Source organism: Gigantopelta aegis, chromosome 6, assembly GCF_016097555.1.
Source record: "Gigantopelta aegis isolate Gae_Host chromosome 6, Gae_host_genome, whole genome shotgun sequence".
NCBI classification, from domain to species: domain Eukaryota; kingdom Metazoa; phylum Mollusca; class Gastropoda; order Neomphalida; family Peltospiridae; genus Gigantopelta; species Gigantopelta aegis.
In genome coordinates, this window is record NC_054704.1 from 96,349,917 (window position 1) to 96,376,855 (window position 26,939).

The 26,939-nt window shown below is 37.2% G+C and overlaps 1 protein-coding gene across 1 annotated transcript in view; it reads right to left on the reverse strand.

Moving 5' to 3' along the window:
• LOC121374096 (dynein intermediate chain 4, axonemal-like) overlaps nt 1-16,292 on the reverse strand; it is a 66,818-nt gene extending 50,526 nt beyond the window's left edge. The window contains exon 1 of the mRNA XM_041501018.1: nt 16,201-16,292. The gene's annotated coding sequence lies outside the window, so the exon portion shown is untranslated. The remainder of the gene's footprint in view (nt 1-16,200) is intronic.
• Between the last annotated feature and the right edge of the window lie 10,647 nt (nt 16,293-26,939).

Below are 26,939 nucleotides of genomic sequence, written 5' to 3' on the forward strand. Positions count from 1 at the left end.
TGCTATCTTGTGCTTGTCAGCCTCCATTTAAAGGTTTTTTGTTTTTTTTGAACTCATTTCAGTTTGGAAAGAAGAAAAGTATATGTGGTTTGGGAAAAATAAAACTATACCATTTTTGTGTGCAATTGAAAAAAAATCGGTTAAGAAATAAATAAAACTGTAATACATACCATTTAAAAAAGAAGAAGATGGTGCTTACAGTTTTATGATCTCCATTTTGTTTTTATGGATTGGTGTTGTCTTGCAATATGAGAACTATTTTATTAATTTCACTACAGAGGGAGTGACAAGAAAACAATCTGAGCTATCTTATATACTATAGCAAGACTACACCAGTCCATAAAAACAAAATGGTGACCATAACGCTGTAAGCGTTTTCTTAATCTCGAGGCTGAAATGAGTTTGTACTAAAGATGAATATTTATAAGAAGACATTGTGTGAAGCAATGGAAGATTGAAGAAACATTCAACCAGTCAGTATGTGGGAAATTATTCTGCTATTAATTTTTGGTGTCCAGCTTAAACCCTATTTATTGTGTGGAGAAGTTGATTGCATCTTTCAGTTTCCAGTATTGACATCTCCATGCCTGTTGTCAGTTTTTAGTTTGGTAAAGCCAGTATATTAACATTCTAGTTGACAGAATTTGTGATTTGCAACATGTTTATATTCAGTAGGAATCATGCCAATCTTTGTTGCAAGAACAACCCCAATGGTAATGCTTTGGCTATCTATATGTTCAGTATAGAGAAAATGTAGCACTTGATCGAATATGTCTATCGGATATAGATCTTCAAATTGAGGTTTGAGACGAAAATTTATGAAGGCTATTTATGACAAAAAAGGGACAAATTACACCTACCAAATATATATCAAGAAAAACTACTGCATTGGATGTATAAATAGTTGGATAAGATTTGTTTGTCCTTCTTTTGTGCCAATTTATCGATGTATAACCATCAAAAAGGGGATAAATTTGTTACCGTTATACATCTATAAATTCACAGAAAATTACTAACAATTCTTATAATTACAAACAACACTTCTATTAAAGTTAAAAATATTAAAAAATCTGGCATTTTCTGATTTTCATCGAATGATAACATTCAGTTTTATTAATGATGTCCAATTGGAATAGAGTAAATCATATACAAATTTATAATTATAAACTGATGATCAAAAGAAAGTATACCAATTATTTTTTGAAAGTATTAGAAACAACATAAAACACAAGTTGATGCAAATGTTATATTTTGAAAGTATAATAATTTGGCGATAAATAAACACGAGGATACTCAATAAAACCCATAAAATAATATCACAGTGCACAACAGCACTAGGGTGAAATGTGCGATTTCATAAAGGACCACTCATAACGAAGGTGAATAAATTTGACCACAAAGAACATGTTTCAATAGCATGTATGTCCACCATGTGCAAGTATGCAAGCATGGACCCGACGTTGGACAGATTTCCGTCAATGACAATAAGGTCTGTCCGCTGTTGGCCACAGATACTGGTCCAAACCATCACAGATCGACCACCAAACGGTTCAGTCTCCTGAACACAGCACGGAGCTGTTCTCTCTCCTGCACGTCGGTATATCCAAGTCCTGCCATCAGCTCTGAATAACTGGAAACTGCTCTCATCAGAAAAGAGTACACATTGCCAGTTCCGATGTTGCCAACGTTGAAACTGACGTGCCCAACATAAATGTCGAAGTCGATGTTGCCTCATCAATGTCATCCCTCTGAATGGTCGATAGGCCCTGATACCATGCTGTCATAGTCGACGATGTACAGTGTGACGACTGATGACATGTCCAAGGCCAGTCGCTGCAGATGACGTCATAGTGAGGAATCTGTTACGTAAGTGTAAGATGCGGAGATGGCGGTCCTCGTTGGCTGTTGTGACGTGGAGTCTTCCACTTCATGGTCTGTCTGCAGTCCTGCTAGTCACCTTGTAACGCTGTATCAACCTGGTGATCGTCAATTTTGTGCAATTCAGGATTCTTGCCACATGAGCATAACTTGCACCCAACTGCACCATACCAATAGCTCTCTCTTTCTTCAGCAGTTAGCCTTGCCATTTTTTCTGGTGTTTTACTGTTGACTGAGGCATGTTCTAAGCAATGGCACCCTTTTTTACACCCTTAAGTGCACAAGTATCGTGTTTCTCGTGCAGTATAAATTTGATGAATAAACTCATTTTGCATGTGCGGCATCGCCCAAACGCAGCAATGTGCGACTATTCGTCGTTGATTAACGAACAATACTGGCACCTATCTAACCTTTCATGAACATGTATTGTGTTCATTTATAATAAAAATAATTGGTATACTTTCTTTTGATCATCAGTTTATATTAATAAATGACTCACTTCGATTTTACATACCACCATATACATAATAGATTTTAAATAGTTGAATTATTCACTTCATGGTATTGTCATTGTTTTCCTGTATTTTTTTTTCATCATGAGTGAATGCTGTACAAAAGCTTACAGTTACGTAATAAATATGTTCTACAAATATAATATATAAATAAATAATTAATATAAGAAATAATTTAAAGACCCCAATACCATAGCTATGAAATTTTTTTCAAATTAAATTATTTTTAATGATTATTATTATTTTTTTTTTTTCATTTGCAATTTAGATCTACCACATTGGGTAACATAAATAAACAAACAAAAATGCTGACATAGGCTACATTATTCTTATGTTTTTGTTTTTGCGACCTCATCTGATGTGGTGCATCTAAAAAAAATTAAAATAACAAATATGAATAAATATGTAAATATCTACAAATAATTTAAATGAAATAATGTTGGAGGCATTGTTTGAATGTGCATAAATATTTTTTAAATTTATAATACTTTTAATGTGTTCATTACTTGAGCTTGTATTCAATCATGACAAGGGAAAAAATACATGAAAACAATCAAGATTGGAAATATGTAGGCATAGTGTCCTTGAAGAAACATCGAACTTCATTTAAAATGTATTAAATACATGGTGGTATGTACAAAGAAGTGAGTCATTTATTAACATACAACCAATTATACATCCAATGTGGTGTAGTTCTAGTTGATTCATTTAGTATGTGAAGTTTGGCGATTTTTATATTTTTATATATTTTTTTTATAATTCATTTTATGTTTGTTGCCAAATATAGGCCATGTGTCTTATTTCCTCTATAAGCTACTATTAAAGACTCAAACACAAGCTATTAGGCAGTGTAAAATAGGTTCAGCTTTTATAACTTTCTTGCTTTTAGATTGCACATTACTGACATTGATTTTTAAAAATTATTATGGCAAGTCTAATGTGTTTTATCATCATCCTTGTGTTTTGAGGTACTTCAAAATGCATTCTGTGCGTAAATAAACTGATTCACATTTACTTTTATTCTCTGAATCAGTTTTAATGGAATTTAATGACTTTGTGCTACTTTCTAAAGAAGGGAATTTAAAAACGCTGTTTGCAGAATTGTTTTTGGCAAATATTGAAACAGTTTCTTCATGTCAAAAACCAGTAGTATATATAAGCGCAGACAAGTCACTGAGAAATAAATGGTTCAGGTTGGATTTTAAATGGCAAGAAAGGTTGGTCAATGTCATATCGAATATGCTGTTATAGCTAATTTGACATGAGTTATCTTCCTTGCCATAATGACTGGGAGGGAATAATAATATATGATAGTAATTATAGCAGAAAATTGAATAGCATCTAAATAATGTGTTGTACTTATTAACAAAAATATGTTTTAAAATATGTTTTAAAAAAGCATTATTAAATTATTAATCAATAAACCTACATCAAGGTGCATTCACTACTTAAAGACATCTATGATTGGTACCTGCTTCTGTCCCATATATTTTAAGATCATCATAAAAGCAGAAGACATAATTATTTGAGTAATGTGGGCAATACATGACCCTGTGGCTTGCTAAAAGATCAAGGATGCCAAGTGATTATGTAATGTCATAAAGAGGTATATTCAGAAGTCAGATGTATATTTGTCCTTAATTTGCTGTGTTAGAAGGTGTGAATTCCAGTGTAACAAACAGAACATAATGACATCATCGATGTACATTTGTTCCCAACAATGTTTGATTGGTAGATGTAAATGACATTGCAAGGAGGTCTGACTACACATTTGTTATTCCTAAGTAAAATGCTGCACAGTCACATGATTGTGGTTGTCAAATTTAATTAGCTTTTAGGTGAACTTACTATATATTTTGACAGAAGGTTGCTTATACCTAAAAATATAATTAACTGTTTACTGTGAAATCCTTTATTATCATGGGCTTACGTTTTCATGGTTTTGCTAAGATACACATTTCATTGAGTACTTAATTCGTTGATCGAAAAGGTACTATCATAAGTTTGTATTATGTGAATACATGTATTATATTTTTCTTTTATTCTTAAATCTGTTGACTGCACTAGTCCACTAATGACACGAAAATTAGACCACCATGAAACAAATTATTTGACAATATTGAATTTAATGGGTAGGGGTGTCATTAAAATTCTCTCTTTCTTTGTATTGCCTAGGTATATTATCTAAATTTTGATGAGTTTTGTGATACTGTTAAAGCTCTAATTATAATTTTGCTTTCTACGAGTAATGTGTATGATTGGTATTCTTGTAATACTAGTTATTTCCCCTTGTGCATTCCTGTATTAGATGACATTATGTTAGACAGTTAATATTGGAGATTTTTAATGAAAAAACAATGCTGTAATACAATCGACATTGTATGTAATAGACTGAAGACACAATAATAGGTCATTTTAAATTTAGTTTTGTAGTTGGTAGTGGGGGAGAGGGGAATATGCTAAAGAATTCTGTTGTTCACTTAGTGAAATGTGAACTATCAAGACATGGTACACAAATTCTTTAAATATCAAGTTGAATAAAAAGTAAATTGATTAAAAGGTCATAATCAATTTTGAATTTTTTTAGGGGTGGTGGTGGGTGGGTGGTGTTTCTATTGTATGGTGTAATTTATTTGAGGGGGGTACCTGTCCTAGTGATGTGCCAATGATCGATTATAATTGAACATTTATTGCATTGGCTCCACCGATATGATCATAAAAATCTATAATCGATTTTGTTGGGGAAATGTTAACTGTAATTGTTCCCCCAGTTTAGATGATGGAATTGATGTAAATATGTTGGGACTGGGAAGAAAAAAGATGTACAATAGTTATTAAAGGTAAAATTAGCCATTGTTAACGTCCCTTCCAGTTAAAATGATGTCTTTATAATCCAAATCCTCTTTATATTCATATAATAGTGTAATCGAAAATTGATTGATTATAACCCATGATCGATGATGAAATTCCAAGTTATTCCCAGCATTAACATGTACAAATAATTTTAGTCCTTATCATGACCTGATTTGAATGCACAAGGTTTATTTTCATGTCCACTGGATAACCACCAAGGCACATTCTGCTTGTTCGAATAGATTTTCACTTGTCAGGACAAACTGTCAAGTGTTTATTCTTTTCCACATTACCTGTCCTCAAACAAGTGCACTTCCAACTACGGCTAGTAGTCTGGTCCGAACATCCCAAAAACCAATGGGATGGCCTAAATTCTTCTAGTGTATGCTCCCTCATAGTTACAGTCACGCGACCGGAACTAGAGTATGCTCCCTCATAGTTACAGTCACGAGACCGGAACTAGAGGGAAGAATTTAGGCCATCCCATTGGCTTTTGGGATGTTCGGACCAGACTACAAGCCGTAGCTGGGAAGTGCACTTGTTTGAGGACAAGTAATGTATCTATAAAAGAGAAAACACCTCAAGTTTTCTCCAATTTCGAACACTGTTTGCTGTACCTCAAAGTATTGCATAATGTTCGCAGACATAATGGTGCTGCTGCATATTATTAATTTATTACATACCTATTCAATCTTACTATGGTGATAAAGACATATTCAAACAGTGTGATAAATTTATCTTGTATCTCAGATATGTGCGATCTGGACCGGAATTCCCATTTCAGATTTACAAATTGCATCACATCGTATTTGAAACATGAAGCAAGATTGTCCCAGAGGATGATTCTTACTGTTAAGTAAATCCACGATAGGAGGATTGATTAATAGATTTAACAAAGTCTTATGATGTTAAATTAAAAATCTGTTTTTGTAAAAACTAAAAGAAGGTATGTAATAAATACATACTTTGTTTTCGCATCCTATTTATTGCACAAGTTTATTTTATGCAAGAACATAAATATATATTTTTACGCAAAATAAATTTGTACAGTAAATTGGAAGCAAAAACAACATGTGAAGTTCTGTATATGTATCAATCTTTATTCTAATTTAGAGGGGTTATTCAATGTTTTGTCATTTTCATTAAAATCCTATGGAGTTTCTAGTTTAAAAATTTTTTTTTTTTTTTTTTTAAAGTTATAGGCGTAACTATATTCTAGGTCAGGAATTTGAATACAACACCATGTGCATTGTGGTACTAAACATGAATTCTATTTGTTCTAGCACACACCATTGACTGGGGGAAGTGTGCTAGAGTGTTATAATAATGCTGTATATCCCACCCAATTTCTTTTTTATATTGTACATGTATAATGTAGCTCTTTGGTTTAAAAGTGTGTTATTCTGTTCTTCTGTAACAGATGTGTTTAAGAATGGTGCTCATGTGTTTCTTTGTAAAAATAGTTTCATATGGTGTATATTTGACACTAATATCAAAGACAACTGGTTTATTTTCTCTATATTCTCTAAAAGAACATTTCACAACAATGCGACAATAAGTAACATTTAAAATCACCAGAATAGTTCCCTTATTTTCAAATTTAATTTTTTTCAGAGATTTAAAATATTTACTTTTCGTTTCCTTATAGAATAATTATTATATCAAATTTATTTATTCTACTTCATTTCAAACTGAGTTTTAATTTTAGGAATGCCTTAATGTATGGAATCTTTTAAGTACTTCAGAGCCTTTTGTTTTCCGGGCATCAGCTGATTGATGGGTTGATAATGTGGCTCTTGAATGCTAAGAAAACTAATACTCCTAACTTACTGCTATGTTGTAATTTATAAACTTAAATTTGATTCCACAATGAGGAAACTAACATGGTGATACTATCTCTGAAAAATGGGCGGGGAGGTGGAGCGAGGGCTATGAAATATGATTTTACAATCTTTCCATCTGTATATTCATGTATAGTTAATACTACATGTAGCCGTGTTTACCACAATACATGCACTTATGATATATGCATTTTTGGTATGCTTTCATTGTTAGAGAATGTTAAATGTGCGTTATGTGTAGAATTCTGTCAATACAGAAATTATTACCTTATGTCAACTGTGTGTGTAAACATGCAGCGTTTTTAATGAGGTAATGTTGTTTGTTAGACATTGTTTTCATCATTACTGTAACGTTGTTAGTTTTTGCCCTGTGAGTTTCTGTTAAGTTTTAGCGACATTAAGAAATATAACATGTTATTCACGTTTTGTTGAAATGCGTTACGGAATCTATCTAGTTATAGAAAACACACTGACTGCCTGTTGTACATGTTTGTCTGGTTGCAACTCTTCGAGGGCGTGTACAGCATTTGTATGTGTTTCACCAGGTCGATACTGTAAATTTATCGAGGTAATTTTAATTCAAATCCATCCATACTCGTATAGAGTTCTTGTTTTGTTTTTTTAGCCAGTTATACAGGCAATTATTGCCAGCTGTCAGCAAGGTTTACCTGCCTGGTTATTGCCATTACTTATTTTCTACATTGTAGCATACCGTTGTAATCTTCTGCTGTGGGTTTTCACAAGAAAACCTATGCACATATATATACTTGTATATTGATGCATCTGTTTTGTTTCGTCTAATGTATTCATTCCATGTAGCTAGTATAAGAAAGAGAAAAAGGAATTGTCTTGCTCAGCATATTTTATGTGCACCTAATGTATATGTTATGCATAATCATCGGTAGTATTTACAGGTGAAACTGTCAAATGATTTCCTAGGTAGATACCATTATATACCTGTCAGGGTTTCTGCCAGAGGCTAAAATGGGTATGGCGCCATACCCAGTTTTTTTGCAGGTTTTTTGTTTTTTTTTACGTTAATCTTTTGACACAATTATGATTTTTAGAACTTTAACCCTAAACCTAAACTGTTTTCTTTCTGAGGGAGGCCTCCCATAAAACACCCGTTTGACTCTGGTTGCATTCAGCACACACATTGTAAATATTCAATTTCAAAGTGCCATACCCAAACATTTCTTTCTGGTAGAAACACTGCCTGTATGGGTAGATATATACCTGTACGGCTTGTGGCCTTGTGTTACAGACACAATGATTGTATACACATTTTTTATTAAGCTACTCTTTTCAAGGAGTGTTGCTATCTTATATATTTGTATAAGTTTTTTATAGTTTTATAAATTACATGGTGCAAAATATTACTTATTAATATTATAAACTCTTTCAAGTTTTGTCTTTGGCAGTTAGTGCACCAGAGGTCTTGCTTTAATGTTCCTTTAAGCAATAGAATTGCTTGAACATTAAAGTTTATATATATATACGTTGCACATAATATCTTGTAAAATACCTTTAACTTTGGGGACATGAACATTAAATTTTATATATACTGTGCTCATCAACTTGATTCATTAACAACTGTAATATCTTGTAAAATACCTTTAACTTTAGTAAAGCATTTCCAATCCCATTATACAATGAATAATAACTGTCTCTATCACAATACATGATAATATTCATACATTTAGTGCATATTACATATATAGCAATAACAAAATATTATGCATCTGATGTAAAGTACATTGTTACAAAATGTGCCATGTTCATCTATGGACTACTGAGCCATTTAATTCACCATATGTTAAGGAAACCAAATATGTAGAACCGGTATTTATGTATTATGGGCTACATAAATAGGCTAATAATGGTGGAAAGATGTATATTTTGTGTGAACTGAGCTTGTGTTGTGTTTAAAAGGTTTCTGTTTATGTTCTCTGATAAATGAACATAATATGACATATTTATGATTGTATATAGTGTAATTAACTTAAGAATAAATTTTTATAATACGAATATACTGTATTTAGGTTTTTTGTTTTTGGTACACCCCTCCCCCATAAAATTTCTTATGTTTTGGGGGTTTTTTTTAAACGGACAATGATGCCAAAATTATTATCCCCTCCAGACGAGTTCTGGGCTTGTTCCACGAAGCAATCTTAGCCCTAAGATTACCGTAAGCGCATAGCTACCCTATGCACTTAAGTAGGGAAGTAGCCTAGTGGTAAAGCACTCGCTTGATGCGCCGTCGGTTAAGGATCGATCCCCGTCGGTGGCCCCATTGGGTTATTTCTTGTTCCAGCCAGTACTCCACAACTGGTGTAACAGGCCGTGGTATGTACTATCCTGTCTGTGGGATGGTGCATATAAAACATCCCTTGCTGCTAATCAAAAAGAGTAGCTCATGAAGTGGCGACAGCGAGTTTCTTTACAATATCTGTGTTGTCCTTAACCATATGTCTGACGCCATATAACCGTAAATAAAATGTGTTGAGTGCGTTGTTAAATAAAACATTTCCTTCCTTCCTGTATGTATGATTTATAAAATTTAATACATTAAAAAATAAGGGTGGGTGGGAGAGAGAGCATGGGCCCCGTGCCTACGTCCGCTACGCCGCTGCTTCTAAGAGAATAACGCTAGAGGACACTCGAGCTAATGGACAATATTTTGCGGTACATTCGTATTCGTTTTAAGTTCAAGGGCAATAACTCAAACCTGAATGAATTCCATGTTTGACAGAGTTATGGCCCTGGAATACAGTCTATGAAACTCCAACTTGGTCTGGCCATAACTGTGTCGACAATGGGTAAATTCCCACGAAACTTGATCTGTAGCTAAATTGATAAAAATGTACACAATATTTCAGCTCAATAACATAAAGCATTGTGAAAAAAAGTCCGGAAAACTATATGTGGGACACACGGACGGAGAGCGCGACAGAAGCCTGAGATGTGTCATGTCATGTCATAGGGTTTAACGTGCACATTCAGAGCAAGCTGTTGTAGCGCACGTCTGTCGTGGGCGCAAGTGCTTGCGGAGCAAGCTCTGTCGTCCAAGACAGAAAGTTGTGGGGGGGGGGGGGGGGGGGGGACCGCCTGCACTGGCAGGTGCAAGGGAGCACCAGCAGTCCGACCGGGATCGGTAGCAGGCGGGGGTGGGTGGTGGTGCTATGGAATTTTGAATGGAGCAGTTAATATGCCAGAGAAAAGGTGCGCAGTTTTGATTTGAAGCAATTTTGGCGCGAATTTTGAATGGTCAGTCTAAACTGTAAAGGGTAGTAGAGCTAGTATAAGTTTTGACTTTCGTATATCGAGAGTAGCTCGTTAATTACACCTAAGCCTGAGAAGGATGGACACCTATATATAGTGCATCCCATCCTTCTACAAAATAATTTTTTTGTACCTAATTATTTCAGTTTTGTTTGACGTAAGACGAAAAGTAAAAGTGTTTTGAGAGTAACACATTTTAAAAAAATTATTATTATTACTTTTTAATTATTACTATTTTTGTGTGCAATTTAGAAAACAATCTGCTCAGAAATAAAGAACTTGTAGTAAACATTTTTAAGTATGAAAAAAGGCGTTCCGTGGGAAGGACTATAGTCCGGTTGGACCAGTGGGGGACTAATAAAATTTAATGTTGTTATTCAAATTTGGGCATTTTCGTTTAATTCGGGCAAAAGCCAGCCTGTCACCCCACCCCTTATAAATGTGAGAGAAACCTGCTGCCGCCACATTCGTAGTGCACGGCGCACATTATAGTCCTGCAAACAGTACAGGGCCACCTAAATAGAGGGGTACCGGTACTGGCAGGGTCACATTAGTTCACATGGCTAGACTTATTCATTATGGTGTGGTGATCATAAAACCACATGACATATTCAAAACTGCGTGCGTTTCGCATGGCGGCCATTTTTTAAGATGGCTGCCGCCATATTAAAGAAAACTATATGCCATTTTTTCACACATTGAGGTGATTTTGGTATCAAAACTGTTTTTTGTTTTACTTTTTTTTTGGGGGGGGAGGGGGGGGGGGGTGAGGAATATGACAAACATGCTTCCAGACCAATTAGATTTATTCTGAACAACTTTTCAAGATGATTTCACAAAAATTAAACACTTGTTACTGTATTCCTGACATACTAACATCATACTAACAATGCCATATATACTCTTCAAAAGAAGAAACGCAAAAGGGTACAAATGGGTTATAACTCCGATTTTATGTTTCCTACCGGTTCATGCTTTGTGAATATAAGGTCATTGCATGTCCCAAACACATTCCCACGGTTACATTCGATAAAACGCAGCTACTGTACAATAAAGTTCCAAAATGTGAATATTCGCAAAAACGCAGCCACGTGCAAACCATGTCACCACTGCACGTGCATTGTCTGCACGTGCAACATGAACACCGACAGTATAAAAGTGCAGGGTGTTCGCTTGCCTGGCCTCTGTATCTGGCCGACAGTTGACAATCCAGGACATGCCACGTCTCAGTGAACCGCAGAGAAACAATGCCATCGGCCGACTAGACGCAGGCGAATCCAGAACGGCCGTTGCCAGGGCATTCCATGTGTCCCCAAGCACCATCTCCAGACTGTGGGACCGTTACCAGCAACATGGATCAACACGTGACCTCCCTAGATCCGGTCGACCACGGGTCACTACCCCCGGGCAGGACCGCTACATCCGGGTACGCCACCTTCGGGAACGATTGACTACTGCCACCTCCACAGCCGCAGCAATACCAGGTTTGCGCAGGATATCCGACCAGACCGTACGGAACCGCCTACGTGAGGTAGGAATTCGTGCCAGACGTCCAGTTCGAGGTATCATCTTAACACCACAACACCGTCGACTCCGACTGCAGTGGTGCCAGATTCATCGACAATGGCCTCAACTGCGATGGAGACAGGTGTGGTTCAGTGACGAGTCCCGATTTCTGCTCCGGCGTCATGATGGAAGATGTCGCGTGTATAGGCGTCGTGGTGAACGTTATGCGGCAAACTGCGTGCAGGAAGTGGACAGATTCGGCGGGGGTAGTGTCATGGTGTGGGCAGCCATCTCACACACTGGCAGAACTGACCTGGTCCACGTGCAGGGCAACCTGAATGCACAGGGCTACATTGACCAGATCCTCCGGCCACACATCGTTCCAGTTATGGCCAACGCCAACGCAGTGTTCCAACATGACAACGCCAGGCCTCACACAGCACGTCTCACAACGGCTTTCCTACAGAACAACAACATTAATGTCCTTCCTTGGCCATCGATATCACCGGATTTGAACCCAATTGAGCATCTATGGGACGAGTTGGACCGACGCCTCCGACAGCGACAACCACAGCCCCAGACCCTGCCCGAGCTGGCAGCAGCCTTGCAGGCCGAGTGGGCCACCATCCCCCGGGACGTCATCCGTACTCTGGTTGCTTCAATGGGCAGGCGGTGCCAGGCAGTTGTCAACACACGCGGAGGCCACACCCGGTATTGACTCCAGATGACCTTGACCTTGGTGGTGTGTCCTATCACTTACTCACAATGGACTAGAGTGAATTGTGAACAATCCTGCAACATTTGGTAATTATCGGACTCACCATTCAATAATTAAATCAATTCTCCAAATGTTACGACAATGTGGTTTTGCGTTTCTTCTTTTGAAGAGTATATATAGATTTCCCTGGAACATATGATTGATTCCATTGAAATTTGCCATTTAGAAAATTAAACAAATCTGCCATATAATTTAAAAACAACGGGTTTACTTTAAACTCGTGTTTCGGAGCGATCTGGTAGGGTTCAAACCCATTGACCATAATCTGATATATTATACAGTCTTAATTCAGTCACGTTTTCTGAGACCGTCTTCTCATAACTTCTGGTATATTCCTCACACGTAATTTCAATTTTGATATTTCCTGTAATTGATGAACGTCATCATATCAATTGTTTAGTCAATGCGTGTATATATTCAGAGTAACCATGTCCTCTGCCAGCGTGATAAAGTATGCCAGTATGATTAAGCCTTACAAGACTGTCCAAACCCGAATAGTATTTGGAAAACAGCCGGGATAGCGTGGGTGCAACAACTGTAAACCAGTTTCGCAGAGCAGCCTTTACAATCCATACCGTGTGAGCAAATGTTTTCGTGAATCGGCAGAGGGTGGTTTATAGCATTCCTCGCTGTTTTCGAGGGATTGACTGACGCAAACGCCTAAGCAAATCAGCGTACTGTTGACCCTTAATATGGACATATGAGGCATACAGTCGATATGGATTAGTCCCTTGGCATCATAGAGCATGGTCTTGCTCGCACTGGGTTCTTTGGTGTTGAAGAATTGACGTCCTTCCACTGTTTCAAATGTTGCTTAGAAATCAGGGTGACTGTTACGAATCCATGTTTGATACCTGGTTACTAAATGCTGCATAAAACGTTTCCAGTCCAGATTCATCATCTCGAGATTCTCTTCCGAACATCGAATCTGCTTTCGCTTTTTATTGTATGTCAACATTATCGGCATCAAGTGAGTCGAAGATTTTGCTCATACCCAAATGTTCATAAAGAATGGATTTCACTCAGCCATAACTAGCCCCAGAATATTTACAATCTGTCACACTGTCTCTCTTCAATCCTCCATCACAATTCGTTTCACAGTCTTAACGTTTTCCAACGCCTACCAGACCTGGGGTCATCTTCAACAGGTTTCCTGCCACAATGGAATTCTGCAGTCAACCTCTTGACTATAGAATATGAAGGTGACTGGTCCTGGTACACGTTGATCATGCGAGCAGGAAATCTCTGAAGGCGTTATTTCCTTCTAATGTTAAACTATTTAATGACGGCACTGTACTTCATTTTGACGTTTTCACTCCACTAGGATGTAAAGCTGTAAATAGGAAACCTAAAAGTTATAGGTTTTACATTAAAATTACACTTCAAATCATTATTTTTGCTTTACAGCTATAGGAGTGACACTTGAAACCTTTTGATCACATACATGTAATATACTATTACTAGTCATGTCATACCAGGCAAATAGAAACCGTGTCCCCACCCCAGCTCTAAGACGAAAATATACGGGTTTTTGTTTTTCTATCCATCCCTATATAAAGAAAACAGATTGGCTTTTGCCCCCTACTAGACTAGTAGAGACTACTAGAGATTGTGCCCACCCTCAAAATACTGTTCCTACAAGCCTGCATATAGGCCAACGTGTCATTCAAACAAATTTCGAGTTCAGTTGAGTCCTATTTATTACATACCAAAGACTATGAAAGCAGAAAAGCTTTTAGTGGGCTTCGTTTAAGTTCACATTCACTTATGATTGAAAAGGGAAGACACAAGAAACCACCTGTCCCTGCGAATGAGAGATATTGTCCACACTGTCCCCTAGAAGTTGAAGACGAATATCATTTCATTATGACGTGCCCTATATATAATGCTTTTAGAAATGATTTACATCACAAAATAATAAAACAAGAATCACATTTTTCTTTTTTGACTAATAATGAAAAATTCTTATCTCTTACACGCAACAATATTCCGGAATTATGCCCTATCATTTGCAATTTTGTAAAGAGATGCTTTAAGTTGCGTGAAAGCATATGAGTTGGAAGTAATTTCAAATTGTTTGCATTTCACATCTGTATAAACTAATGGAGAATGTACGAGGGTGTGTGGATTCGTGAAAAATAATTCACGAACGCCATAGTTGATGGTTTTTTATGGCTCTACACTTCTGACAATATTTGCTTTTACCTAAATATTTATATCACTAGTAATAAGGCTTAAATTACATACGTATTTGTTGATTCAGATGTTTGTTCATGTAATTAATGTATATTTATGTTAGTGTTACTGCAAATAAATGTATATTATATTGTTATTTTTGCTCTGCCCATATTCGGGTGTTATGCAAATAAATTATTCTTATTCTTACTCTTATAAAGTATTGTCGTTTTCATTGGGAAAGACTGCAAATCGCTAATTTTACGTTTACTACCTATTCAATATCTGTTTTCGTTTCTTTGTGTACACATAAAACAAAAACCCAAAGCCCAGCATATTCAGCGTACATGTAGTGTGAATATAGCACCTGGTAAGGCGGTGGCTGCAGGATCCGTGGGCATATAAGTTGGGTCGACGAGTTAGGTGGCTGAAGATATATAGATATAGAGCCGCAAGGAAAGCCTCTGTTGGGAGTAAGGGGAGTATTAGGGACAGTTCAAAGAAGCAGAAACTAGAGGTTTGTGCACCAATCATCAGGCCTAAACCAATTAGTATTGGCCACATATCCTCGGTGTATATACTGGGTGCTAAGTTGAGCCCAGAGTAGATAGTGGATAAAATATGGCGTTGAAAGTAAAATATACATATACACACGATAGTGTTTTTGGGTGGGTTTTTTTGTTGTTGTTTGTCTGTTTGTTTGGGTTTTTTGGGGGTTTTTTGGGTTTTTTAATCTATGTAAAATTTACATCAAATCATTTTCCAAATATGTTAATGTTCTCTGACCCCCAAAACACAGGGTTTGACACCAAAAGCACATTTCTATCTGGAACATTTTGAACATTGGCCGCAATTTGTTTTTCGCACACATTTAACGCTGTCATCAAGTGGTTTTATGCCCGCAACACCCCAATGATCAATTCTAGCCACGAGGACAAATTTTACCTTTCCGTGACCACCTACTCCAAAACTAACCCTCTTTTATGGCTCTGTTTGCAGGACGATTAACCACCACTCTCTATGTCCGTTTGGACTACCACAGTGACATTCGTTACTCCTACAATCAGCGCTGCAATGTATTTATTATTCTTTCTTTTTTTTTCTTTCTTTTTTTTAAGACAGGCTAGCACCGCTTTTTATATACAAGTCGTGAAACATCAACTGATAACAGAACCCAAATGTGTATGTCAATGTTCAAAATATAAAATTATGCAGTAGCAAAAAAAATGGCTTCTGTCAGTGTCACTTTTCGTAGAACAGGTTGTTTTCTTCCTTTCCTTTCCTTACCCCTACCCCCACCCCCATCCCCTATCCGCAGTACAAAAAAATCATTCCATAGTAAATGTTTTCTTTGTAATTGTAAAACAATACTTACCTCAACTCTTACTACTAAGTAACTGTCTTTTAAAATTCGCTTTCAGCTCGTTTTTACTTTATCTGACACCACTTACTATGGCCACGATCCACTCCCTTATGACGTCATTATTTGTCTCTATTACGTCATTCCCAAAATGTGTCATATTAAAGTTTAAAGATACATGTTCCACTATTCCACATTATTCCTTTTTCGATATTTATGTTAAATATTGACATACAGGACATGGAGGTGTGTGTGTGTGGGGGGGGGGGGGGGTCACAGAAGAAAGAAGCAAACCAATGGTATTGCAGTGTCTTGGAATATTAATTTCTAAGCGTTCGATACGTATGGTATATGTGGGCAAACTTATAAATGATTGTTATGTTTTCTGTCCAAAACTGTTCAAATGGGTATGTATTAACGCTAGTGAATTTTTGGGCAGGACAGGATATTTGTCTTTGGGGGCATGGTTTGTCGCCACGTATTAATGTTATAATGACAGACTGAAGTAAAACTCTAAATGTGCCCATTTTATTATGTATTAAAATGCATTTAACATACACATATATTAACACCTTTCTTTTTATTTTGGTACATCAAAATGTAATACACATGTATATCAAATTTATATCAAACATTTTCAGTTGTACATTTTGGCGCGTATTTGAAATATTTTCACAATGTAAATCAGGCAAATTAAAGTCGATAGAGAAGCTCCGTTAAACTCCCTCCCGTATACCCGGTATATATAGAGATCTAGGCTACACGGACAAACGCACGCACGTAGCCTATAAATGGAAATGGTATCTTGGCTTGTGAAGATGTCATTGGATAGAAACACGAAAATAGAATATAAACGAATGATTTTAGAAGGGAAAGCCTTAAGTAGCGTTCGTTACAAAACGTTTGTTATTTGGGATTTTTTATTTTTGACACACCCATTGGTGAGAGCATCATGCGTTATTTTTGATAACACATGGGTTGTTTACCCATGTACGTGTGTTAACAGTTTCAAGACATACGACTGGCTGCTCCTAGGTAATGACCAGGTCACCAGTGCTATACATCCAATGAAAAACAACACGGCAGAAATAGATTACACTGTGACGTAAAGTTAATCTGACAACCATGTGTCTGACACTTAAATTAGCTACAAGTGCAACGGCTGTAAATAACTTTTAGTCGAAAAAGATGTTAAAATTTGCTTAAAACCTGGTTTTTAGGGATATGTAAGAAATAGATTAATACAGTCGTGTCCGTTAGATACCATTTATCTCACAACTCGTTTTTTCAAAACATCCAAGTCGCTTTCGTTCGTTATATACATTTTAAAGCAACTCGTAAGATAAATGGTATCTAACGTATTATTCTCTATATAGGCCTACTTATTTTCGTGCTTAGGCCCTATATCCAATTAATAAAGCACGTTGTTCTGGGCACACACCTAAACTATCTGGGCTGTATGTAGGTTAGTGGTTAGTTGTTTGTTAGTGAGAGAGAAGTCGGTATAGTTAAACTCGCTCTGGGTGGGAGCCGATCCCGAGATGCGAACCCAGTACCTTCAAACCTTAAGTCTGGTCACTCTGGTGACTTAACCACTACCATCTTCGCACGATGAACACCAGATCACCGAAGCGTTACAAGGGAGGAGGTTTGTATAAAAATGCTACATTTTGTGATACGCTCTTCAAACAAGTTCACGCTGGATGTAGAATCGAGCCCATTTCACTAAACATCGTGAGTTTACGTCTGCTACTAGCAGTTATACCGGTCGTGCATTTATACGTGTTTGGCATCAATTCCTCGCAGGAAATTACATCATTATGGAAGCTGGAGTATTTTAAAGACAAAAGAAAATGAAATATGTGTTCTTCTAACTATATTTGTTAAACTATAATAGTATTATGAATTGTGGTTTAGTCGTAGATTTACGTTTACGTGCAAAACTAGGCTTACGATGTTTTGTGAAATTGAGCCCAGTACTAATCCATGTGAACCCAGCGTTAGAGCTCAGTGGCTTAACCATAAACTAGTATATACCGCCGGCGCCAGTTTATTTTCGTTTATTTTCGTGTTTATATCCAGAATAGCTTCAAGAATGTTAACCTGGGTACACACGTCAGTTAATATTACACATCTATATTCGTACAAACGTACAAACCACATGCTGAGATTGATGTGGGAGGAGGGGGGGGGGGGAGGGGGGGTGCCAAAAAAGAGAACGACATCCACACACACCCACCCACATATGCATGTATGTATGTATGTATGTATGTATGTAGCCTATGTATGTATGTTTGTATGTATATTTATGTATGTATACGGGTGTGTGCGTGCATTCGTGGGTATGGGTGTGTGTAACAAGTATATAGATATGTATATACAGTCGAGCACCGTTGTGTGGAACTTGCTTGAGTCGATATATCGCTTCTGCCGATATGACTGGCGGGTCCCGGCCAAAACATGCATTAACTATCATGTTTTTATCTCGACTGAGTCGATATTACGTTTGTGTCGATATATTTTTGGTCCCAACGTAGCCTTTTATATGGAAAAATGTCTATGTATCGATATTAATATTGTGTGTTAAAATAAATAAAATATTTAAAAAGGTAAATATGAATTGTGTGATATGAAATCAATACCGTACCGGTATTGTGAGCATTTAACCAACCATCAAGAGAGTTGCCAACATTTGACTGTAAACACATGATAAAGTATGTGATCTGAAAATGTAAGATATTATGTACATTATCATATAATATCTTACATTTTCAGATCACATACTTTAAGAATTTGATAACCTTGCAAATTAGATGTAAATTAATCGAGGTCACGGCACTAGGTTTGTTGGCATTTAAGCAAACGTACTAGGGTGACACTCCATAACTGACGTATGCATTAATAGTCAACGAATAAAAACATTTCAATAGCAATCTTACACTGAAAGCTGACCAGCGTTCAGAAAACAGAAAACGTTAAGCACTTATTTATTTCGATGTAATGACATCCAAAATGACGTTATTCGAGTTTGACGTCATTTCCATTCAAAAAGACACCGCGCCACATATTCTTACGTCATTTGAATATCTAGTAATGTCGGAATGGAATTAAAGTTGCGTGTACATTTTACAAAAACACGTTGTATTAAGCTTGAGATTATATGATAAAGAGATTATTACCCTTTTGTGTTTCGGTATCGTCAATATCATATTTTAGGAATAAAAATAATATATTATCCTCTCCAGATGCTCGCATAATACAATTTTTATACCTAATATATGATATTAACGATACCGAAAAACACTGGTAATAGACTCTATATACATATATGTATCTCTCTGTCTGTCTGTCTGTCTGTCTGTCTGTGTGTGTCTCTCTCTCTCTCTCTCTCTCTCTCTCTCTCTCTCTCTCTCTCTCTCTCTCTCTCTCTCTCTCTGTGTGTGTGTGTGTGTGTGTGTGTATGCACAAAAATAAATAAACAACTCAAATTGTCTTAAATATAAATAATTAAACAACTAAGTAGACCTTTCACCAATATATATATATATATATATATATATATATATATATATATATATATATATATATATATATATATATATGCATGGGCGGATCCAAGGGGGGGGGGGACCAGGGGTCTATATTGTAGATAAATGAAATCAAGATTTTCGTGTACATGCGCAAGCTTGCAGATATGTGTCTGTGTTATTGAGTCTCAATGGGGCCCCATTGAGGTTCTAACGCGAGTGACGCCAATTTACTTCATTATTGCTAGTATATTATGACGTAGAACTGTAGGAATTCATATTAATTGTAAATATCAAAACTTGTAGTAAGGTGCCCTTTTGACGAGTCAATGTGCCCTTCTTTTTTGGTCCCCTACATGCACTTTCAAACAGGCGTGTATTTATTTACATAAATATGATGAAATTATAAGGGTGTGCTATTGAAATTGAGACAGACACGAATTGTAGATTAGTTATTGTGTAGAGGTAACCTGTACCTGGACACCTCTCTTGTTTGGTTCCGCTGGTCGTTTGTTTACTGGAATCAATATCAAAAAGACATTAACACCCGTGACTAAAAAGCCACGACAGCACTCGATAGACGAACATTTTGTCGATTTTTGTTACATGTAATACTTTATGGTGAATGCCTTTTCAGTCAGATTCAATTAAATGTTTTATTCCGTTAGCCACCTCTTTTGTACTGCCAAACCAAAATAGATCACCCATTAACCAAAATAGATTCCAGATCAATCTAGATTAGTGTTCGTGACAATGGGCGCTAGAAATATGAGCCGTGACGCGAACCGCTAGAGGTATATGCGAAGGAAAAACGTCACAAAGAAAGACTTATTTTGCCAATCGTGGTGCTGGCTTGGAGCCAGTTACGAAGCATTGACAATAAAGCACCATTACAACGATATTTGTAATCAGGAGAGAAGCAACAAAGTAGCTGTTCCTTCAAATATATAAATAGAGAGACAGGGAGGGCAAGCCTCTTATCTTTAGATCTACGAGACAGACTTGAATCGGATCTTCGTTACGAGAACTACGCTCCTAGATGTGTCAAATTAATCACACTTCGGTTTTGGTAAATCAGTTCTAACTAAACTTGTTTTTTATATAAAATTTTAAGCACGACTGAGAGACAAAGCTCTGGTGATTGGAGTACAGCAATAATTGTAAACTACAAAACGGTTTAAGTGTATTCTTCGCAAAAAAAAACCCGTCATTGTCTCCCAAGACTAAGAGAGATTCTGTTTTACGATGGCGTCTGAGTTTTACAAACAAGCTCTTCGGTGTTACGAACTAGATATCCAGCTCAATTTCGAAGACGACGATTCCTCGTTGGATGACAGTTGTTTTTGTCAATCTGACAATAACTTTTCTTACAACTTTCAAAGACGCGAATCTTTGACAACGAAGGATTCAGAGGTGCCAACATGCAGCGGCTGCGACAGACCTCACGGCAGTTTGACCGCGCGCAGTACCCGAAGGGAGACAATTTCGTCGACCAAAGAAAGCCAAAGACACGTTAAGTGGGCAGACGAGTGTCAGCAGGATAGCAAAAGTCAGCACAAAAAGCGATTCAGACCTAACTTCGCAAAACCACAGAAAAGATCCATTCTAAAAGTTCAGTAGCAACAATTTCTGTGATACATTATTTTGACATTATCTACGTACGTCCCATTGTTCATACAACTGGAATGGATGGATGGCTATGTCTAGAATCGGGCTACTGGCTACAGATCTGACGGCAGTCTGTCTTTCTAAGATATCGCTGTTCAATCGGCCATGGCCGAATTCGCAAATGGAAGATCGGAAGAAAACGGACGTGTGGTGTTGGGTACTTTTTGAACTAATTTCAGTGCAATGTCGCTAGATTTAAATATTCAGCTATTCAGTGCCGGTATGCTTGATACACTAACTATCTAAATACTATCCACTACATCAGTTATGCTGTTTTGCCTTAAAAAATACTTTTGATCCATAAACGAGAACGTGTTTGTCTTAATTCAATGTTTTGTTTGTTTCAAAATATGTGTATATAGAAATAAAGCAAGCACTGAAACGAAGCAGAAATATCTTAAAACATTAATTAATATGTAATTGCTGTTAACATTAAGTGCCAAGTTTCAAAGCAAGTTAAGACGGCAAGAAAAGGACGATACAAAATGTTGTATTACAGCATGGTGGCCATTTTATTACAAGACGATATACAACTTGTTTCTAACGCAGATGTTACATATTAGAACTGGACAGAGTTCACGTGGCTATGTTAGTCATGTGAATCGTGTTATAGGTGGTGTGTAAGAGATGTCTTCTTGATGGTTCATAAATCATTTACTATATACTGTATTTTAATTTCGTTGTATTTTAATAGTTGTAGCAGAGGTCAGTACTATTTATATCGTTATATATTAACATCAGAGATGGGGCGATTACTTGACAGAAGTAATCGATTATGATTAAAAGAAAGAAAGAAATGTTTTATTTAACGACGCACTCAACACATTTTATTTACGGTTATATGTCGTCAGACATATGGTTAAGGACCACACAGATTTTGAAGGTAAACCTGCTGTCTCCACTACATGGGCTACTCTTTCCGATTAGCAGCAAGGGATCTTTTATTTGCGCTTCCCACAGGCAGGATAGCACAAACCATTGCCTTTGTTGAACCAGTTATGGATCACTGGTCGGTGCAAGTGGTTTACACCTACACAATGAGCCTTGCGGAGCACTCACTCGGGGTTTGGAGTCGGTATCTGGATTAAAAATCCCATGCCTCGACTGGGATCCAAACCCAGTACCTACCAGCCTATAGACCGATGATCTAACCACAACGCCACCGAGGCGGGTACTTACTTAAAGGAGTGAGACATTTTACAGCCATTTTGGCATGTGAATGAACTCTTGAGCAAGTTATACTGTATTTTCTAATTAAATGATTACATCCGATCAAGTGAAGCAGACTGTCTTGTTTCCACTTTGTGTTGAATAATAACCGTGTGGTTCCAGAAGCTGAATATCTAGATTAATGAACACGTTTATAGAGTGTGGGTTCGTTTTGTATTTCCGCTGTCCGTAGTTTCCGAACTACTGGAGTTTAGATTATCGAAGTCTCACTTTATACATATGATGATCCCCTGTTTCGAAGGCAAATTATAGTTCTACTATCAGTTCCATTGACTAGTGCTGCAATCATCTACAGGCACTGTTACTTGAATTGATGCTAAACAAAAGAAGTAGAAGACGAAGAAAAAGAAGAACAACAAATATTTTATTATAGTGTCACATGATGTACATAAATCATGTAATATAAATCTCCTAATTTCAACTTTAGGGTGAGGTACGCACCGAAACTTCACTGAAGTTCTTCGCTGAGATCTGTGTAGGACAGAGCGAACATAGGGCTCTACAGACGGAGAATTCTTGAATTGCCTATAAGTTTCCAACTTATTGCCATTAATTGTCCCCCTGTCCGTAAAGCCATGTTTCAACGTCTATATTAACCAATTTGTCTTTTATTAGAAAAGAAATTCGAGAGTGATACGTTAAATACATTAGCAATGTAATCGATTATGATTTCGATTACATGACCTTCTTATCTATAAATTTAACATACATGTACGTTTTAATATAGGGCGTAAAAATGTGTTATAATAATTAAAATAGCTTGCTTTTACGACTATAATCTATATGATGCTGTATTATTATAATATATTCCGAGACCTACAAACGTGATGACGCTTTATGGAGCTCGAGATTTGCATATTATTTCTTGTGATGATGATATCATGACTGATGACATTTATGCTGACGATGATGATAGCGCTGGTGGTGGTGGTGATGATGATGACAGCGATTGTGATTATGATGATGATAATATTGATGATGATGATGATGATGATGATGATATTAATTATTTTGGTGTCGCCGATGTTATTGTCAATTTTATCGGTGAAGTTTCTTTAATGATTTTGTACAAACCACAAAAACGAAACAAAAACCCACAACCCCCAACTCCCCAAACCCTCCCCCCCCAACCCCCCCCCAAAAACCCCCCCAAACAAAACAACAACAATAAAACAAATCCACAACAACAACAAACAAACAAACAAAAAACCCCAAACAAAACCCCACAAAAAACAACAACATAAAACCCCAACAAAACAACAACAACAGACACACAAATAATCAAACAAAGAAAATCAAACAAAACCAACACAAAAGCAGACAAACAAACAAATGAAAAACAACCCCAAAATAAAGTCGACAACTAGCTGACTGGGCATTAAATGTATTTGGTCCTCTTTCTATCTAACACGTACTTCATTGCTTCACTGCGCGTTTAATCATCTACAAACCCGCCCAGCACTCTCCACAATCCATAACTTTCACCATATACTGGCCAAAAATAACATGGACCATCTCGTTAAAAGGGCAACCCAATTTAATTTTACCCCTACCCCCGATATTAGAGGCACTTGTACGCAGGCATCTCCCTCCCTCTCTCTCGTTCGTTCTCTCTCTCTCTCTCTCTCTCTCTCTCCTCCTCTCTCTCTCTCTCTCTCTCTCTCTCTCTCTCTCTCTCTCTCTCTCTCTCTCTCTCTCTCTCTCTCTCTCTCTCTGTGGCTCTGTGTGTGTGTGTGTGTGTGTAAAACCGTATAACCGTATAACCGTTTTGTCAAATAGTTGGCCGTGGTACTGCAATAATGACATATAATCTATGCGTAGTTGCTAACAACAATAGTTAATACCCAGATCAAAAGATAATCTGACCTTCTTACACCCGTTGGTGAGAACATCATCCGTTAGCTACCATTTACCTTACAACTCGTTTAAATAGAGAATAAGGAAGGACATGTTTTACTTAACGACGCATGTCAGTGTCTGTCGGGTAATCATTCCCCATGATGGGTCAAACATTCGAGGGAAACCCATGATTGCATCCGATACCGACCTCCTTGCGTTGGTATAAGAAGAAATGTTTTATTTATCGACGCACTCAACACATTTTATTTACGGTTATATGGCGTCAGACATATGGTTAGGGACCACACAGATATAGGGGGAGGAAACCCGCTGTCACCACTTCATAGACTACTCTTTTCTATTAGTAGCAAGGGATCTTTTATTTGCACCCTCCCACAGACAGGATAGTACATACCACGGCCTTTGTTATACTAGTTGTGGAGCACTGGCTAGAACGAGAAATAACCCAGGGAAATAGAGAATACTACATGAGTGGCTGTACCGGCTTCGGCTGTGTCGTGCCTAAGCTATCGGACATAAGAGTAGTATAAGGGCCTGTACAGTGCCATGACCTACTTTCCATGACCTTGACCTTGGTGCACTTGGTAGGTGTCTGGCCTTGGCGTGAGTCATAGTCTGGCCTTGGCATACTTGAGAGGTGTGTGTCATAGACCGACCTTGGCACACTTGCCAGGTGTCTGGCCTTGGTGTGAGTCATAGTGGTGTGGTCTACTAGGGTGAACGATAATTTACGTAACTGGTCAGTTCTATGGTTTTAGATGGAAAAGTCTACTTAATCAATAGTTTTACAGAACTATTTACAGTAATAAACCATGTCCATTACAATTTTAGGGGCGACAGGTAATATTCCACAATACCGGTATGTACTTTTGTGTCTAGACAGCGTCAATAATTTGGCTCGTCTGGTTACCATTCAGGAATCACAGGTAGAAGCAACTAACAGCATAGACCAATTAAAAACACCCCGTGTATCATTTCAGTACGTAGGTTAATGCATGGTCAAAACATTGTTAATTGTTTCGACTTGTTGTGTAGCCACTTTGATAATGGTATTTTATTTTGTATTGAAAAATAATATATATAGTGCTAGATATACTTATTGCTGGCTTACTGGGATGTGTATTATTACAGAACATTGCAATGTATGACTATTTATCATCCCGCAAAAACCAGGTAGATTGTGTTTCTCTAGTTCTAAGGCTCATTCCTGACGTGACGCGTTAAGTATTACGTAACCAACAGCTCACCAGAGGGCGTACTCACTAAGATGGTACAAAATGGCTGCGCCCGTTATATATAATAGTCGTCACATTTAACCGTTTTATTAATTAACTATACGATTATACGTGTTGTTGATATTAAGCAATAATGTGCATTATATATCGTTGAATATGTATACCAGGCCAAATGCCTTAATTGTCCTCTCCTTTAAGAAGAAAGGCATATGCGTTAAGGAGAAGAAAGGAATATTTGTTAAGGAGAAGAAAGGGATGTTTGTTAAGGGAAGAAAGGAATGTGTGTGTGTGTGTGTGTGTGTGTGTGTGTGTGTGTGTGTGTGTGTGAAACATCCCCAGCCCATTGCTTTGAAAAAAGAACGCGTGACTGCAACTCAACCCTCCAACCTAACCTATGAGCTTTTAGCTGCATTTTAAACGCAAGTATTTCCCTAGAGTACAAGCCTTTTTACAGGCTTTTTAATTACCAAATGGGTAAATACAGTGGTCGATCTAGGATCGATCCCCGTCGGTGGCCTATTAAGCTATAGCCAACTAGTGTATTATGTCTGGTATATCAAAGATCGTGGTATGTTCTGTCTTGTACACACAGCTCTTGCTACTATAAAGTAGAGGTAGAAATATCCAATCACAAATCTAGTCATAGAGTAAAAAACAAAAAACAAACGCAATGGTTTGGTTTTTTAAAAAATTTTATTTCTAAATTACAATCACTGGTCTCTCTAGAGACAACTACACATGGAATGGACACACACTGGGTTACATCGAGAGGCCTTAAGGGCGACATGTGAATAATATGAGTGTTCATTTCTCTTCATCACTGTTGTCCTCCTCATCCTCGGTATCGTCGTCGTCTTGTTCATCCAAATATTCGCCGATCCATGAACGATACTGATTTAATTTAGAACGAATCTGTGGTCTCACATCTTTGTCTGGATTCACAAACTGTAAACATTTTCTGGTGTTGATACCTTTGTCAAAGTAATGCATATATGTCTTTATTAGCCATACACATCAGGTCGTCCAACACGATGAGATTTCTGACTCTGGGATCCAAATAACGATCCTTTTCCAAATTCTCGGGTATGCCTTGAACAAATTTCACTCGAACGGTTGCCCCAATGATGTCGTAGAGGGGTTACCATCGTTTGTAGAGCCAGATGATGCGCTGGGGAGGCGGCTGGATTGTACCATCCCTCAACAATTTGTATACCAAAAATGTCTTTCCACACGA